At 39.9% G+C, this 13,873-nt stretch overlaps 1 long non-coding RNA gene across 1 annotated transcript; it reads left to right on the top strand.

Annotated features, from left to right (window-relative positions):
- The first annotated feature begins 9,442 nt into the window (after positions 1-9,442).
- On the top strand, positions 9,443-13,523 carry LOC117516649. Its single transcript, XR_004562509.1, has 3 exons — positions 9,443-9,503; positions 10,812-10,921; positions 13,478-13,523. It is a non-coding gene; the product is annotated as an uncharacterized LOC117516649 (long non-coding RNA).
- The last annotated feature ends 350 nt before the right edge of the window (positions 13,524-13,873 follow it).

Below are 13,873 nucleotides of genomic sequence, written 5' to 3'. Positions count from 1 at the left end.
ATCTGTGGGATTGGCGTAAAGTGTGATCAGCGACGGCTTCGCTTCACCCTCCAGCCAGATAAGTGATTTAACAGGAGCTGCACGAGTGTGTGATTAGAGGTGGAGGTGACTTTCCACCTTCTGACTGTTTTTGTTACTGGGTGTACACACACCCACATCTCACTGTTTGTGCTCCTCGCCAGCAGTACCAGATCCGACAGTCGGGGACGGTGATCACCTGGGAATTCGGGACTTGGCGGCTCCAGTATTTACCAGGTTCGGTGGCGGTGGAAATCGTGTGGTTCCGGCTCTTCTCAGGACAGACGTCTTCTATCCTCGAGCCTGCCCACACGTCACCTTTGTGTATTGACTGCTATCAGATTCTGTGATTGTCTGTATAATCGTTGTGCACATTCACAACATTAAATTGTTACCTTTTGGCTCATCTATTGACCGTTCATTTGCGCCCCCTGTTGTGGGTCCGTGTCACTACACTTTCCCCAACAAGAATAGAAAAAAGGAATGGAAAACTAACCCCCCCAAATGATCACTTAGATCAGTGATGTCCAAAATCTTCCAGACAGGGCAAAGAGGGTGCAGGTTTTCTTTGCAGCCACTGACTCCAGCAGGTGATTTCAAGCTTTAGATAAAAAAAAAACAAAAAACAAAAAAACAAACAAGGACATGTTGCACGTTATTTAACGTCCCAGTTAGCAACACAGCATCAAAGTCTGTTGGTGCCTATGGAGTAATAATTAGTGGTCTCTGTTGTATTTTATTGCTAATTATTCCTTTTGCTCCACGAGTCAGCAGTTGCATTTCCAGAAAACAGTTTATTTTGCATTTCTCTGTGTGTGATGTATATTTTTTGAAAAGCAGAAACATCCCGATGGCTGACAGTCAAACAAACGCTGCTGTGTCTGATAATGAAGCTTCTGAGCTTTTATTCTAAAGTGAAGGTTCGGATTCACAGAGGCTATAGAGACAGACAGAAGGCAACACATATCACCCCCAAACTCTTAATTTTTTCAGTGTCTGTCAGATTTTTTATCCTGATGTGCGGTGATGCTGCTGTTTGTGTTGCAGGGCACTATTTTACTCCCACCATGAACATACACATGGAATATTTCCACGATGCTGTTTTTTTTACAGACTGCCTGGACACCGTTAAAATTTCTTACACTGAAAAAAAAAGTCAGAATATGTTATTTTCAAGGGATAATGGACTTTCTGTCTAATGTGCCAGAAGCATGAGAGAACTTTGTGATGACACTGGCTGGCAATCGCACACGTGGGTACTTCTTTGTTGGAGCAGACTTACAGTTCATTTTTTTCTTTTTTTTGTATTTTTTTTGTATTATGTTCTTCTCAGTGGAGCTGGTAGGCTTTATTTTTATTATATTTTGAGAGAGTCTGTCTTGATGTGAGTCTGTTCTGTAAAGGAGCAGCACGCACCGCACTCAGACCTCTCCGCTGTTAACTATTTTTATTTTTCAGAACAATAAAAGTACAAAACCAAAATTATGGACAATTTACATCAATAACAATAACAAAAAACAAGAACAATCAGAGATTTCTGACATCCTCCAATCTGGATCACCTCCAAAATTCAGTGGAATCTATCTGTGGTGCAAATTTGGTGAAAATCCGTGCTTTTCAAAATCCTTAGTTTTGACGTAATCCTGCTAACAGACAGACAAATAAATAAACGATGATGATTTTTTTATGTACTTGATGGACATAATAAAACAAACAAGCAATTAAGTGCCCTAATAGTCTCTATATAATTAAATAGCCCCAAAGCTGTTCAGATGAATGTGCTTTGTCATTTAACATATACACTCAACAAAAATATAAACGCAATACTTTTGGTTTTGTTCCCATTTTATATGAGATGAACTCAAAGATCTAAAACTTTTTCCACATACACAATATCACCATTTCCCTCAAATATTGTTCACAAACCAGTCTAAATCTGTGACAGTGAGCACTTCTCCTTTGCTGAGATAATCCATCCCACCTCACAGGTGTGCCATACCAAGATGCTGATTAGACACCATGATTAGTGCACAGGTGTGCCTTAGACTGCCCACAATAAAAGGCCACTCTGAAAGGTGCAGTTTTATCACACAGCACAATGCCACAGATGTCGCAAGATTTGAGGGAGCGTGCAATTGGCATGCTGACAGCAGGAATGTCAAGCAGAGCTGTTGCTCGTGTATTGAATGTTCATTTCTCTACCATAAGCCGTCTCCAAAGGCGTTTCAGAGAATTTGGCAGTACATCCAACCAGCCTCACAACTGCAGACCACGTGTAACCACACCAGCCCAGGACCTCCACATCCAGCATGTTCACCTCCAAGATCGTCTGAGACCAGCCACTCGGACAGCTGCTGGAACAATCGGTTTGCATAACCAAAGAATTTCTGCACAAACTGTCAGAAACTGTCTCAGGGAAGCTCATCTGCATGCTCGTCGTCCTCATCGGGGTCTCGACCTGACTCCAGTTTGTCGTCGTAACCGACTTGAGTGGGCAAATGCTCACATCCGCTGGCGTTTGGCACGTTGGAGAGGTGTTCTCTTCACGGATGAATCCCGGTTCACACTGTTCAGGGCAGATGGCAGACAGCGTGTGTGGCGTCGTGTGGGTGAGTGGTTTTCTGATGTCAATGTTGTGGATCGAGTGGCCCATGGTGGTGGTGGGGTTATGGTATGGGCAGGCATCTGTTATGGACGAAGAACACAGGTGCATTTTATTGATGGCATTTTGAATGCACAGAGATACCGTGACGAGATCCTGAGGCCCATTGTTGTGCCATACATCCAAGAACATCACCTCATGTTGCAGCAGGATAATGCACGGCCCCATGTTGCAAGGATCTGTACACAATTCTTGGAAGCTGAAAATGTCCCAGTTCTTGCATGGCCGGCATACTCACCGGACACGTCACCCATTGAGCATGTTTGGGATGCTCTGGACCGGCGTATACGACAACGTGTACCAGTTCCTGCCAATATCCAGCAACTTCGCACAGCCATTGAAGAGGAGTGGACAAACATTCCACAGGCCACAATTGACAACCTGATCAACTATGTGAAGGAGATGTGTTGCATTGCATGAGGCAAATGGTGGTCACACCAGATACTGACTGGTATCCCCCCCCAATAAAACAAAACTGCACCTTTCACAGTGGCCTTTTATTGTGGACAGTCTACCCACCCGGAAGCGAACATTTGCGAACGTCAAACAAATGTTCATAGAATGTTTGTTTATTGTTCAGCAAGTTTGTGAACGTTCATGTAATGTTGGTGATGTTTGTCTAATGTTTGCATGGAGGCGAAAATTTGCAAACATCAACTGAATGTTCATAGAATGTTCATTTACTGTTCAGCAAGTTTACGTACGTTCATCAATCAATCAATCAATCAATCAATTTTTTTTTTATATAGCGCCAAATCACAACAAACAGTTGCCCCAAGGCGCTTTATATTGTAAGGCAAGGCCATACAATAATGATGTAAAACCCCAACGGTCAAAACGACCCCCTGTGAGCAAGCACTTGGCTACAGTGGGAAGGAAAAACTCCCTTTTAACAGGAAGAAACCTCCAGCAGAACCAGGCTCAGGGAGGGGCAGTCTTCTGCTGGGACTGGTTGGGGCTGAGGGAGAGAACCAGGAAAAAGACATGCTGTGGAGGGGAGCAGAGATCGATCACTAATGATTAAATGCAGAGTGGTGCATACAGAGCAAAAAGAGAAAGAAACAGTGCATCATGGGAACCCCCCAGCAGTCTAAGTCTATAGCAGCATAACTAAGGGATGGTTCAGGGTCACCTGATCCAGCCCTAACTATAAGCTTTAGCAAAAAGGAAAGTTTTAAGCCTAATCTTAAAAGTAGAGAGGGTGTCTGTCTCCCTGATCTGAATTGGGAGCTGGTTCCACAGGAGAGGAGCCTGAAAGCTGAAGGCTCTGCCTCCCATTCTACTCTTACAAACCCTAGGAACTACAAGTAAGCCTGCAGTCTGAGAGCGAAGCGCTCTATTGGGGTGATATGGTACTACGAGGTCCCTAAGATAAGATGGGACCTGATTATTCAAAACCTTATAAGTAAGAAGAAGAATTTTAAATTCTATTCTAGAATTAACAGGAAGCCAATGAAGAGAGGCCAATATGGGTGAGATATGCTCTCTCCTTCTAGTCCCCGTCAGCACTCTAGCTGCAGCATTTTGAATTAACTGAAGGCTTTTTAGGGAACTTTTAGGACAACCTGATAATAATGAATTACAATAGTCCAGCCTAGAGGAAATAAATGCATGAATTAGTTTTTCAGCATCACTCTGAGACAAGACCTTTCTGATTTTAGAGATATTGCGTAAATGCAAAATAGCAGTCCTACATATTTGTTTAATATGCGCTTTGAATGACATATCCTGATCAAAAATGACTCCAAGATTTCTCACAGTATTACTAGAGGTCAGGGTAATGCCATCCAGAGTAAGGATCTGGTTAGACACCATGTTTCTAAGATTTGTGGGGCCAAGTACAATAACTTCAGTTTTATCTGAGTTTAAAAGCAGGAAATTAGAGGTCATCCATGTCTTTATGTCTGTAAGACAATCCTGCAGTTTAGCTAATTGGTGTGTGTCCTCTGGCTTCATGGATAGATAAAGCTGGGTATCATCTGCGTAACAATGAAAATTTAAGCAATACCGTCTAATAATACTGCCTAAGGGAAGCATATATAAAGTGAATAAAATTGGTCCTAGCACAGAACCTTGTGGAACTCCATAATTAACTTTAGTCTGTGAAGAAGATTCCCCATTTACATGAACAAATTGTAATCTATTAGACAAATATGATTCAAACCACCGCAGCGCAGTGCCTTTAATACCTATGGCATGCTCTAATCTCTGTAATAAAATTTTATGGTCAACAGTATCAAAAGCAGCACTGAGGTCTAACAGAACAAGCACAGAGATGAGTCCACTGTCCGAGGCCATAAGAAGATCATTTGTAACCTTCACTAATGCTGTTTCTGTACTATGATGAATTCTAAAACCTGACTGAAACTCTTCAAATAGACCATTCCTCTGCAGATGATCAGTTAGCTGTTTTACAACTACCCTTTCAAGAATTTTTGAGAGAAAAGGAAGGTTGGAGATTGGCCTATAATTAGCTAAGATAGCTGGGTCAAGTGATGGCTTTTTAAGTAATGGTTTAATTACTGCCACCTTAAAAGCCTGTGGTACATAGCCAACTAACAAAGATAGATTGATCATATTTAAGATCGAAGCATTAAATAATGGTAGGGCTTCCTTGAGCAGCCTGGTAGGAATGGGGTCTAATAAACATGTTGATGGTTTGGATGAAGTAACTAATGAAAATAACTCAGACAGAACAATCGGAGAGAAAGAGTCTAACCAAATACCGGCATCACTGAAAGCAGCCAAAGATAACGATACGTCTTTGGGATGGTTATGAGTAATTTTTTCTCTAATAGTTAAAATTTTGTTAGCAAAGAAAGTCATGAACTCATTACTAGTTAAAGTTAATGGAATACTCAGCTCAATAGAGCTCTGACTCTTTGTCAGCCTGGCTACAGTGCTGAAAAGAAACCTGGGGTTGTTCTTATTTTCTTCAATTAGTGATGAGTAGAAAGATGTCCTAGCTTTACGGAGGGCTTTTTTATAGAGCAACAGACTCTTTTTCCAGGCTAAGTGAAGATCTTCTAAATTAGTGAGACGCCATTTCCTCTCCAACTTACGGGTTATCTGCTTTAAGCTACGAGTTTGAGAGTTATACCATGGAGTCAGACACTTCTGATTTAAAGCTCTCTTTTTCAGAGGAGCTACAGCATCCAAAGTTGTCTTCAATGAGGATGTAAAACTATTGACGAGATACTCTATCTCCCTTACAGAGTTTAGGTAGCTACTCTGCACTGTGTTGTTATATGGCATTAGAGAACATAAAGAAGGAATCATATCCTTAAACCTAGTTACAGCGCTTTCTGAAAGACTTCTAGTGTAATGAAACTTATTCCCTACTGCTGGGTAGTCCATCAGAGTAAATGTAAATGTTATTAAAAAATGATCAGACAGAAGGGAGTTTTCAGGGAATACTGTTAAGTCTTCTATTTCCATACCATAAGTCAGAACAAGATCTAAGATATGATTAAAGTGGTGGGTGGACTCATTTACTTTTTGAGCAAAGCCAATAGAGTCTAATAATAGATTAAATGCAGTGTTGAGGCTGTCATTCTCAGCATCTGTGTGGATGTTAAAATCGCCCACTATAATTATCTTATCTGAGCTAAGCACTAAGTCAGACAAAAGGTCTGAAAATTCACAGAGAAACTCACAGTAACGACCAGGTGGACATAGATAATAACAAATAAAACTGGTTTTTGGGACTTCCAATTTGGATGGACAAGACTAAGAGACAAGCTTTCAAATGAATTAAAGCTCTGTCTGGGTTTTTGATTAATTAATAAGCTGGAATGGAAGATTGCTGCTAATCCTCCGCCCCGGCCCGTGCTACGAGCATTCTGACAGTTAGTGTGACTCGGGGGTGTTGACTCATTTAAACTAACATATTCATCCTGCTGTAACCAGGTTTCTGTTAGGCAGAATAAATCAATATGTTGATCAATTATTATATCATTTACCAACAGGGACTTAGAAGAGAGAGACCTAATGTTTAATAGACCACATTTAACTGTTTTAGTCTGTGGTGCAGTTGAAGGTGCTATATTATTTTTTCTTTTTGAATTTTTATGCTTAAATAGATTTTTGCTGGTTATTGGTAGTCTGGGAGCAGGCACCGTCTCTACGGGGATGGGGTAATGAGGGGATGGCAGGGGGAGAGAAGCTGCAGAGAGGTGTGTAAGACTACAACTCTGCTTCCTGGTCCCAACCCTGGATAGTCACGGTTTGGAGGATTTAAGAAAATTAGCCAGATTTCTAGAAATGAGAGCTGCTCCATCCAAAGTGGGATGGATGCCGTCTCTCCTAACAAGACCAGGTTTTCCCCAGAAGCTTTGCCAATTATCTATGAAGCCCACCTCATTTTTTTTTGGACACCACTCAGACAGCCAGCAATTCAAGGAGAACATGCGGCTAAACATGTCACTCCCGGTCTGATTGGGGAGGGGCCCAGAGAAAACTACAGAGTCCGACATTGTTTTGCAAAGTTACACACCGATTTAATGTTAATTTTAGTGACCTCCGATTGGCGTAACCGGGTGTCATTACTGCCGACGTGAATTACAATCTTACCAAATTTACGCTTAGCCTTAACCAGCAGTTTCAAATTTCCTTCAATGTCGCCTGCTCTGGCCCCCGGAAGACAATTGACTATGGTTGCTGGTGTCGCTAACTTCACATTTCTCAAAACAGAGTCGCCAATAACCAGAGTTTGATCCTCGGCGGGTGTGTCGTCGAGTGGGGAAAAACGGTTAGAAATGTGAACGGGTTGGCGGTGTACATGGGGCTTCTGTTTAGGGCTACGCTTCCTCCTCACAGTCACCCAGTCAGCCTGCTTTCCCGGCTGCTCGGGATCTGCCAGGGGGGAACTAACGGCGGCTAAGCTACCTTGGTCCGCACCGACTACAGGGGCCTGGCTAGCTGTAGAATTTTCCACGGTGCGGAGCCGAGTCTCCAATTCGCCCAGCCTGGCCTCCAAAGCTACGAATAAGCTACACTTATTACAAGTACCATTACTGCTAAAGGAGGCCGAGGAATAACTAAACATTTCACACCCAGAGCAGAAAAGTGCGGGAGAGACAGGAGAAGCCGCCATGCTAAATCGGCTAAGAGCTAGTAGCTACGCTAAGCTAGCGGATTCCTAAAAACACGCAAAGTGAATAATGTGTAAATAATTTAGAGGTGATTCAGCAGAAGGAGTGCTTTAGTTAAGGCACGTAAAGATTACACTGGGAAACAAATCGTTATCTAGATAACTAGATCAATCTAACTGCGCAGATTAAACAGCTAACAGATACAGAAAAACACCGCTGTGCTCCGGAACAGGAAGTGATACAATACCGCAGTGAGAGCCAACCACCAGTAGAGGCAAGCTGAGATGGGATAGATATTCATATAATATAATAATAATTCATATAATGTTTGTGATGTTTGTCTGTTTGCATGTAAGCAAACATTTGCAAAAATCAATCAAATGTTCATAGAATGTATGCTTAATGTTCAGTGTGTTTGCGAACATTCACATAATGTTCATGTTGTATGTTTAAAGCTTGCCTCAAAATAAAAGTATATATATTTCTAAAATTTTGTAAAATTTCATATTACAGGAAAATAAATATAATTTACTGTCTACAGAAAGTTAATGTTGGACTCCATTTAAATTATGTGTGCAAACATAGGTAGAATGAACAATAGGAAATGATTTAAACACTCACGGTAACCAATAATTTGTCGATTTATGATTTATTCAGGTCTACTGAATATATAATTTCAAGATTACTGTAATAAACTGACAGAGCTAACTCAGAAACATGTCTTGGGGCAACTTGCATAAACATGCACTCTGTTAATTGGAATATTAATTTTTGCAAAAAAAAAAAAAAAAAAATTTACATCACTACAGACTGTGATTGTCAGCTACCAAAAATATGTTTTTTATGGAAACAGATTGCAATGGCATCTTATTATCCAGACGTCCCACAGACCTGAGTTACATACATTTTGCCAAATTTAAAACAAGCCTATCTTTAGCATTTTTGAAAATAAGGAAAAATACATTAAAGGTATTAAAAATTGATTTACAAAATAATGTTTTCAACATGCATGAGCAGGAAACATTGACATTTAAATAAAACAGCTCACAGACAAGTAATATTTTTTACTGGTCACTTCACAACTTGCAGTTCAAACATTATCAGACATGTTTTAAAACAAACATGCTGAACATGAGATGAACAGTGACACATGTTACAGTCGAACATCAACTCGATTTCACATTTCCAGAATGAACATTTGTCCAGGGTTTAGTGTTTCACTCAGGCCTCATTTGAGGATGACTTCATGTCACAGTCGAACAGTGTTTGGTGGAAATTGTTACCACATAATTGTTACAACATATTACTTGCTTTCTGATTCCTTTAATATCAGCTGCTTAATTCATGTTTGCAGTGAGGCATGATATTATAATTATCCAGGGTAAAACATGTACATTGTACACAATATAACAGCAGCGCTCTCCACCAAACAGTTGGTGGCAGTAGTGCACCGAGTTGGGTTAAAACCCACTGTTTAACAAAGAAGAAGAAGAAGACGACGACGACGACTTAGCTAACAGTGCTGCATGCTCTGTTCGCTTTTGGCAAATAAAAGTTTATGTTCAAGATGTTAATTTGCCTGTTCAGTCTCTATACTATGATTAAGAGACCACTGAGAGCAGAAGAGGAGACTAATGCTGGAAGATCATCGACTGGATCACAGAAAACCAACACAACCACGAGTTAGCAGCTAGCTTCAAATGGCGAGGCCTTCCTACAGTCATCACGAGGTAATGGAACCTGATGTGAGGACAAATTCGTTTTAGCCAGAAATAACAAAACTTGCTTGAAGCTTGATTATGCCAGACATGGACTAATGGGAACCAAACCAACACATTTTTGACTAGCACGGAGCTAACGTTAGCCACAGAGAGGCACAGGCCTAATTCATATTTTGTCCATGTTTTAAAACAAACATGCTGAACATGAGATGAACAGTGACACATGTTACAGTCGAACATCAACTCGATTTCACATTTCCAGAATGAACATTTGTCCAGGGTTTAGTGTTTCACTCAGGCCTCATTTGAGGATGACTTCATGTCACAGTCGAACAGTGTTTGGTGGAAATTGTTACCACATAATTGTTACAACATATTACTTGCTTTCTGATTCCTTTAATATCAGCTGCTTAATTCATGTTTGCAGTGAGGCATGATATTATAATTATCCAGGGTAAAACATGTACATTGTACACAATATAACAGCAGCGCTCTCCACCAAACAGTTGGTGGCAGTAGTGCACCGAGTTGGGTTAAAACCCACTGTTTAACAAAGAAGAAGAAGAAGACGACGACGACGACTTAGCTAACAGTGCTGCATGCTCTGTTCGCTTTTGGCAAATAAAAGTTTATGTTCAAGATGTTAATTTGCCTGTTCAGTCTCTATACTATGATTAAGAGACCACTGAGAGCAGAAGAGGAGACTAATGCTGGAAGATCATCGACTGGATCACAGAAAACCAACACAACCACGAGTTAGCAGCTAGCTTCAAATGGCGAGGCCTTCCTACAGTCATCACGAGGTAATGGAACCTGATGTGAGGACAAATTCGTTTTAGCCAGAAATAACAAAACTTGCTTGAAGCTTGATTATGCCAGACATGGACTAATGGGAACCAAACCAACACATTTTTGACTAGCACGGAGCTAACGTTAGCCACAGAGAGGCACAGGCCTAATTCATATTTTGTCCATGTTTTAATATATTCTGATATTAAGCCAGAAGCCTAAAGGTGTCAGTAAGGTGTGTGTGGGCATCTCACTTCCAAGGACATGCAGGTTGGGTGAATTGGAAACTTTATAACTGTCCAGGTCACTTATAAAAGAGGTCTCGATCTCAAAGGGACTAATTTGCTTAACTAAATGCTAAATTTAAAATATACATAACTTTTTATGACCATGACTAAAATATATACTCTGTCTTTTATTAGGTGTTGATGCAATTAAAGTTTAAGTCATGTCAGTGCCCAGAAAGAGACTTTATAAAGATAAGTTTGATAATATTTGTGGATTATTATTTGTCTCTCCCCTCCACAGTAACCATGCCTGCTGCCTTAATAGTTGTTAAATCACTGAATCCTCCATCTGATCAGTCGGTTGAGTGTTTGCCTGCAGTTGATTCACATCAGCCCGATCCTTATCCCGAGGTTTGTATTATAATGGTTAAATAAGATTGTTCAGTATCTTGTGCCAGAAGATTCTAAAAATTCACATTCAGCAAGCAAAATATTCAAAATTTCTGGCAAGAAATATTCTGCTCTATTTGGGATATAATTTGAAAATACAGTAAAATCTGCCAATAATGAAGTTGTATATACTAACTTTCCTTATTTAAAGAAATAATTTACAGGCCCTGTTACTTAATTAACATGTTTATTTATTGCTGATATAAAGTTACAGAATTCCTTTTATGAAAACTCAATTTCTATGTCCCTTGCATAATGTTTCATTTGCATAGTGTGTGTATACTGTCTATGGTACCATACACATGAAACATAAGGACTTCTGTGCTATACTACTGAGGTTTACCACCTTATCTGGTGTGGGAAAAGTGATCTGTCCAAAAAAAATATTTTTTTTTTTAGATTCTTTTGGTGGGTAAATAGACCTGAGAAAGCACCAGAATTAGGGCTGAAACGATGAGTCGAGTAACTCGAATAATTCGATTACAAAAAATGTTCGAGGCAAATTCTGTGCCTCAAAGCTTCGCTTAACGTTGTAGTACATATGCCAGGCCTGTGTGTGGCGCTGCAACGTCCGCAGAAAAAAAGAAAAAGGCGAGCATAACAGCTAATCAAATTAGCAACGATAGCTACTGCTTTCCAATGTGACACATAGAGTAAAATAAAGCCTTTTAACCCTTTATCTACGGCGATGGCGCCCACGCCGTATTTTCCATATGCATATTTTTTTTAGCGTAACTCCACCATAGTTTGTCCAATCCGAATGATTCAAAGTGCATTGTAAAGCTAACACCAAGGGCTTTCCAATGATATTTGGTGTATTACGGTAAACATAAGCCTGTGACGTCATCACACAGAGGAAATACACTGAAGTTTCACACTCATGCGCCGCTTATTCTCATTACCGTAAGTTCTCATGTAAGCCCTCAGTCTGAAAAATTTCAACACTGACAGCAAGCCAAGAACCCGTGCTTTCCAACAGTTTGCTATATGTTGCATATATTATGGTAAAGTGCGTTCAGTGACTTTTGAAATGAGGGAAAAGTATGAAAAAGAGCGCAAAAGTGACAGAAAAGTACAGAGACAGACAGCAAACATAAATGTAGTAATTCTTGAGGAAAAGGCAGGGTTCTTGTAAGGTTTGCAAGAGGTCAACCTGCTGGATGTGCAAACTTTGTAAAATTGGCCTCTGTCTTCAGCCAGACAGAAACTGTTACAAACAGCACCACACTGACAATGGACTTATGTAGTTTAGATCTAATTTTGATTCTTGGTTATATATTTGTATATAGTTTGACACTTTATTGTTTTATTCATATTGTATAATTTTGCACAAAATGAGTGATTTATTGCACATTTTAATAATACAGATAATAATTGACATTTATATATAGTTTTGCACTTTGTTGTTATTCATATTGTTTGGTTCTGCACTTTAAAATTGGTTACTTTTTGCATATTTTCACCTTGTAAAATGTTTACTTTTGCACTGTTTCTGAGTTCTAGACACACAAAATTAATTATTTTGATTGTAAACACGTACAGCTTCCTGTTAAAAATGTGAAATCCAAACTTCCTTTACATAATCATTTTTCACTAAAAAACTGAAAAAAAAAATCAAGTTCGTTTTTGTGTTTTTTCTCATTTTAAATGTTAAAACTTACAAATAATGTGTATAAATAGTTAATCAGGTGTAATATAATTTAAATTCAAGTACTCCTGGAAAAGGGTACCAAAGCACACAAACATAGAACATTATTTCTTAATTTTATTGCTATAATAAAAAATTATAACCAATCGTCCATTTATAGCCTCAGTAGGTAAAGGGTTAAGAGAAAGATGGTCCACGCTGATCATCTGAAATAGACTTATTGTGCATTTAAAGCGAAGCAGTGTGTTTGTGTATTTTTCTGCTCTATGTGGGGAGGGACTATTGACCTGGTGGCCAGCTGCTGTCTCTCTACCCGGTGTGAGGGGCTCTCAGACCGGGCGAGTCACAGCTCTGATTGAGCTCTATGCATTTTAGATTTCACATTTTTCTGGGGGACAACCACCAGACCCCGCCAGGGCCTTGCCAAGGTCTTTCAAGTTTTTTTTTTGTTTTTTTTTTTGTTTGTTTTTTCCTCCATGGCTCATTTTCATCACTCAGAGTGGTGGCCGAGTGGTTAATGCACTTGGTTTCAGTGCAGAAGGTTCCGGGTTCAAATCCCACCCTTGCCACATTTCTCCATGTAATGTGGAGTTGCATCAGGAAGGGCATCCGGCGTAAAACCTGTGCCAATTCAACATGCAGATCCACCTCAGATTTGCTGTGGCGACCCCGAGTGCAAACAAGGGAGCAGCCGAAGGGACTTACTTACTTACTTTCATCACTCAGTTCATTCACAGATTTGTTCGTGCTTATGATGAAAGGTCAACAGCATTGGTTTAATCATTTGTAAAGCATTAGGATTTCATGTAAAGTGAGAACTTCTGTATTAAGGTTGTAACATATGGATCTATATACATTTTGTGTTCCAGGAGAAGCAGAATGACATCATTCACAGTATCAAACAGCTAAATGACAAAGTTGATGCACTGCATCCTTTGACCGTCCCTGAAAGTGTCGGTTCCCAGACATACCAGGAGAGAGAACAATGTGGACGCTGCTGAGATGATCATCTGAAGAATGGCCAGCTTTAAACCAGAAGTGTGGGCTTGAACCAATTACAAGCAGTGCCTGGACGTAATGGGCCTTCCAGTAAAGTCACTCAAAGAAGTGAGTTAATGTGTTTTCTGTTTGTTAGATCCTCATCACTTTAATAAAGTTTTGCTGTTTCATTTTTTACACAGTATATTATGAAACATGCTCTATTTATGGAAATATGGTAACTAAAAGTCCTTTCACATTGCATGCTTTATATGCATCAGGCAACG

Source organism: Thalassophryne amazonica, chromosome 9 (genome assembly GCF_902500255.1).
Source record: "Thalassophryne amazonica chromosome 9, fThaAma1.1, whole genome shotgun sequence".
In the NCBI taxonomy this organism is placed as follows: Eukaryota; Metazoa; Chordata; class Actinopteri; order Batrachoidiformes; family Batrachoididae; genus Thalassophryne; species Thalassophryne amazonica.
The sequence above is the reverse complement of the archived record's forward strand: the minus strand, read 5'-3'. Positions and strand labels throughout refer to the sequence as shown.